Consider the following 5,735-nt stretch of genomic DNA (forward strand, 5'->3'; position numbering starts at 1 on the left):
CTGCCCTGTGAAATCTGATGCTAGATATGAGGTCAGTTTGCCCAGATATAAAAGGAAGCCACTGAGAGGTAAGACTCCACTCAGGGATCGGAGCCGCCTTCAGTTTATCCTCCAGCCCCACTGCTGTTTTGCAGCCTAGAACTCCATCATGGTGGGTCCTACAAGACAACGATATGTCATTTATAGGAGAGACAGTTGGGCAACAGGAGCATACTGAGACGCCAGGCAGACAAGGAATAGGGCGGAGAACAGAACCTATTTAGCACAAGGTTTTTGGAACCTATTATGAGCTAGGATGAAGATAGAAGAAATTACTTGGAACTATTGCATCAGATGGCAAAACCCGTCTTCTTCCTCAGAGCAGGCGTATGGGCTTCACCAGCTTTGGCTATAACACGTAAGATTCATCTAAATTTAGAAGGGGAAAGAAAAGTGCAAGTATCACTTGTCATATACTTGTCATAGTATTCAGCTTTAAAATAGAATTCAGCGATAAATGATAGCTAAAGTTAAGCAAACTGCATCTGATTCTTCAGTGTCATATACAAGTATAAAATATGTTAGTTAGACAGAAAGACTTTTAAAGGGTGGTTTTTATATGCAATTTTATTTGCAGTTTTAAATGTATATCTTATTGGACGTATGCTAAATATAGATTGCTATGGCATTGTGGGAAGCATTCAATTTAGCATTTTTAATATTTTACATCGTTAAGATATAGAGAAAAGATTTCCAAGTTATCTTTTGCAATAGATTTTATGCTCCTAGGTTCAGAGTTGCCCTCACACACTCTTCCTGTGCCATGGCACCTACATGGTTTCCCAAAGGCCACAGAGCAGAGCTCTCTTTCTGTCAATGCATTTGAAAGTCCTCTCTTTCTCTCTCTCTTTTGCCACCACAGTCCTTCAGTGCTGACCAGATTGCCGGTAAGTGATGTGAGCAGCTCTACCCTAGGAAGAGCTCTGCCTGTCTTTGAAATGTTCCTAACTCCCCAGCATGTTCCTTTGTGGCTCAGACCGTTCGTTGTCCACGCCATGCCTGAACTCAGAAAAAATGGGCTGACTTCCGGAGCTCACTTTGAAGAGAACTCAGGGAATGAGCTGGACGCGCTCATAAATCAGGACGCTCTTTTCTGGTTAAAATATTCTTTATGATTAATTTCTTTCTAACAGATCGAGTTCTCTAAGGAACAACAGGAGGGTAAGTTTAAAAGTGGTAGCCGTTCGTTCATATGTGCAGACTCAGAGGTGACGAGTGAGAAAACCAACTCCCTGGGGATGAATCAAGTGCTGCCTAATTATCCACACTGGTGTTGCTACTCTAAATATAAATTGCTTTCAATCACTCTAAATATAAACCTGTATAACCAAAGCCCTTGGTTAGAGTCAGTAATCAAAGATTTATGGAAATAAAAAGTTTTAATAAGTCCTTTTAGCCACTGATTTCTAAATAAGATGAACTCAATACAATAGGAAAGATTACATATGATATAGTCACAAAAGGATCTAGGTTTTAGAAAACGAATTGACTAATTAAAACCCTAGAGAGAGATTTGATAAGTCTGGAGTGTGTAATCTGAAAAGTGAAGCTGATTATAAAAGCTGCCCTAATTATCCAACCTGCCCCGTTTCTGTGGAAACGGGATTGTAGGATAGAAGTAAATTCATGGATGGAGAAGGAGCCTGGTCCAGTGTTTCTCTAAGAGATACAGGACAGACAGCTGGAGAGGTGAAAGGTCTTTCTTCCTCAGTGACCAAAAGAATAGTAATCGTATCATTATTCATATGAATTCAAACTGACTAGAAAGTTCTTTCATGAACAGGTACAATTAGTGAGTCTCAATTTTTAAAAAAAAAATTTTTTTTTCTTCTTTATGTATTTAGATTTAACAGGGCCAAATATCCCAAACAAGCTCAATTTCTATACAGGGGAGGTTAGGGAGAAATCTTCTAGGGTAAAGTCATCACACTATGTGGATGAACTAAGCAAAATTTGTTTATAGAAAGGAGAGAGAGAAACGGTTTCGTTATGTGATGTTATATAAGTCAGACGATTGGTCATAAAAAATGTATACTGTATTATAACATATATGATACAAATAATTATGGGTTATTAGTAACAGTTCTCTACCTAAAGTTTTCCACACTGATCAGTCTCTTTCAGGATCATGTTAAGTATGATGTTGTCTGGGTTTCAGTTTAGAACTAAAGGTTTTTTGCTGTAGTTCAGACTCACTGATCCCTGTAGCATGGTTGATGTCCTCATAGAGACAGTTTAGTGGTTCTCAATTTTCCTAATGCTGTGATCCTTCCATACAGGTCTTCATGTTGTGCTGACCCCAGCCATAAAATTAATTTTGTTGCTGCTTCATAACTGTAATTTTGCTACTGTTGTGAATCCTAATGTAAATATCTGATATGCAGGACATCTGATGTGTGACCCCTGGGAGAGGGTCACTCAACCTATAGGTTGAGAACCAATGATTTAGAAGATTTAGATGACTTACAATTCAAGATCATTTAAAGATATACCATGAAGAATTTGTCTTAAGGAAATGACGGTTCTAATTTGTTTAAAAAATACTTTTAACTAGTGATGTAGCTGCATCATCAGCCCTTCCTCCCAGTCCGCTACAACTCCTGATTTATAATGCCACCATAGCTACCAAACTTTTGCTGAACCAAACAATGAAAAAAATTCAAAAATCCTTGGTGAGATAAATGTACTTAAAAGTGTGGAGTGTGAGACCCGTCACCCAATATTGAAAACAGGTTTAAGCCACAGAACTGAATAAACATTGGTACATTGACCTGGAATTTTTTTTTTTTTTTTTTTTTGCTTTGTGTCAGAAAAACAAATGTAAACTATTCAAACTAAGTGGAAATTCTATGCTTTCAGAATAAATTCAAAACCACTTGAATTTGTTTCCTTGCTTAATGGATGAAGACCATTGTCCACACCATTCTATTTGGATTGAAGGAAAGGGAGGGAAAGGCAAAGATAGTTACAACAATTGGAAGGTTTAGGTCTTGTGCTCTCTATTAGCATGACCACCAGCTACATGTGCCTACTTAAACATTAATTAATTTTTAAATTATAAATGTTAAAGTCTGAATCTTAAAGCTCACCACTTATAGTTAAGTGTTCAAAACCACCATTAGAAAGCTGGTGGGGAATAATTTCATCACCAGATATTTCAAAAACACTGTGGTTCTTGGGAAAAGAACACATGATGCATTTTTAAAGGTTTAATAGGAAAAACTGTTAAGTTTTGCTTGCACTGTTGTCTGTGGAGACAACTCCACTCTGTTCTTAAGGTTCAGCAAAGAACATAAACAATACATAAACAAAGGGGTGTGGTAAGAACATAATAAAATGTGGTTTATATAGCCAGCCAGGGAGGGAGTTTACCAGTCTGTGTTCTGGAACCTTGAAGAGAGTAGCTAAGCCTTGGGCTAAAAGTCCAGGATTAAAAGAATTACCTCTCCAGCCTCTGCCTTTAAATTATCAAAAGATAATGTCAGAGAGATTCCATTACAGCCATAAAAATCCCATTTCTACACCAGCATCTGTGCCAGGTGACTGCAAGTCCTCAGAGGACCATGCCTGGCGTCTGAAGCCAGTAGCAAGAGAAGTCCAGTTCCACGTGACCTTTGGAAAGATGAAAAATAGCATGTGACTCATGAAACCACAAGGCGCAAGCATTTTTTCCAGATTAGGGCAGATTATGGTGAGAATGCATAGAATCTAATACAAGAACAATAACATGACCTATAGCTAATCGTGTATACACAATCAGTACAATCTTAGATTAAAAGGCACCAGGCTACTAAAATAAGATACCAGGATATCAGACAGAGTAATCTCTGACAGTACCTTTTGTTGGAGACCACCCCTAGCCTAAAAAGAATGTTTCCAGTTCTGAGAGTGTATTCACCAATTGTTACAGTGTTGTTAGTGTTAACTCCAGTAAATCACCATCTTGACTCCAGGTTTTCCAGAATTTTTCATTTAGTTTAGATACTTCCATTAAAATGCCTGTGCTGGTTCTCAAACGCATGTGTATTCCTCTTTCCAGTCTTTTTGGTACATATTTCTAAATTATTACAGTGACAATTGTGAAGGCAAAGCAGTTCAATCGAAACAGAATTAAAGGACATAAAGTACCCAGCAGAGAGATCGTAGTGAGAAAGGGCAGCACCTCCAGATACACTCTTAATAAACACACAGATGTGGACATGAATAAAACAGCTCAGTCTGTCTGGGTAAATATCCCAAGCTCAATAACATGCTGGGACTCTGCAGAGTTACACTGGAGAAAATTAAGCAGAGGAGAAAATGCAGTAATCTCTGCATTAATTTCTTACCACCGCATGGCAATCTATAATCATCTCCAGTAAATGTTAACTTTAAAATATGTTTTTAAATTGTAAACATGTTTAGGTCATATGGATTATTCTGGGGTTAAACCAGAGTTATATGAACATATCATAACAATTGATCTAAAAAATTATTTTCACTCTGAATCAATCATAAGAGCCTCCCTAGAATCAGACATTGAGGTGGTTAAATGGCGTTGTAAAACTTACGGGCTTACTATGCACTTCCAACTTTAATAATAATAATAATAATAATAATAATAATAAATATAGCTATATCTAGAGGAAAGTAGTTGAAAAGGCAGCCTATAAAGTTTGTTCCCCCAAAGAAGATGTTTCTCCAAATGTAATAAGTTTAGATTAAACTCACATGCAATAGCCTCAGCTGGAAATTTGCTTTCTTGACATTTCATTAACATTGCCAATTAATAGAAGGACTATTTGGAGACTCCTAATCTTTCTCAAGGCATCAGAATATTTAAGTGACTCCTACTGCCCATCCAGGTGGAGGAAATATGAAGCACGATAACCAGGAGCTCCAATTATCATAATTAAAAACTTATTCCACATTAATAATAGCCTGGCTTAAAACTAGAAATACTGCTTTAAACAGTCCCCACAGAAACACCAGAAGGGTTTTCCAGTGACTCTGTGATAGATGGAGTGAGTGGTTGTTGAAAATTGTAAAACAGAGAAGAGTTTGAACTGAATCCTGAAGGGCCTGGGGTTAATTAGGCCTCGGGAACTAAAAATCCAGTACCCACCAGTGCCTGAACGTCTTGTGTTTCTTACAGAATTCAAGGAGGCATTTCTCCTGTTCGACAGAACAGGTGAATGCAAGATCACCTTAAGTCAGGTGGGTGACGTCCTCCGGGCTCTTGGCACCAATCCCACCAATGCAGAGGTCAAGAAGGTTCTCGGGAACCCTAGCAACGAAGGTAGGTTCCTCTAAGGTCAGTGGAATCGAGAAGGGACTCCCACACATAGAGCTCACTTTGTTCCTAATGGTGGCAGCCATGCTTCACTTCTCATTGATGGGAAACCTCTGCTTGTTTTCACTGAAAAAAAAAAAAAAAAAGAAAAGTTAACTTTCTTGAGGAGGGGGAAGTGTGATCAAACATCACACCAGAGGAAAAGAAAAGACAAGTAACAGTGAGTAAGAACATCCTCCTCAGCATAAAATCGGAGTCCAGGGTTAATGAAACAGCATAATAGAGTTCATACCTTCAAAGGCAAAAGAACATTTTTTTAAAGATTGGTTTAATTTTAACTCAACTATAATAACATCTCCTTCTTCCCTCAGTCCCTCCCTTGTCCGTTCCTTCTAACCATTCCCAGGCCTAACCCTCACTCCTC

General features: G+C 38.1%; 1 non-coding gene across 1 annotated transcript; it reads left to right on the top strand.

Annotated features, from left to right (window-relative positions):
• Positions 1 to 5,318, top strand: LOC117705528 (uncharacterized). The gene is made up of 3 exons (XR_004606437.2): positions 1 to 151; positions 902 to 926; positions 5,174 to 5,318. It is a non-coding gene; the product is annotated as an uncharacterized LOC117705528 (transcript).
• The last annotated feature ends 417 nt before the right edge of the window (positions 5,319 to 5,735 follow it).

The sequence above is a fragment of the Arvicanthis niloticus genome, chromosome 3 (genome assembly GCF_011762505.2).
Source record: "Arvicanthis niloticus isolate mArvNil1 chromosome 3, mArvNil1.pat.X, whole genome shotgun sequence".
NCBI classification, from domain to species: domain Eukaryota; kingdom Metazoa; phylum Chordata; class Mammalia; order Rodentia; family Muridae; genus Arvicanthis; species Arvicanthis niloticus.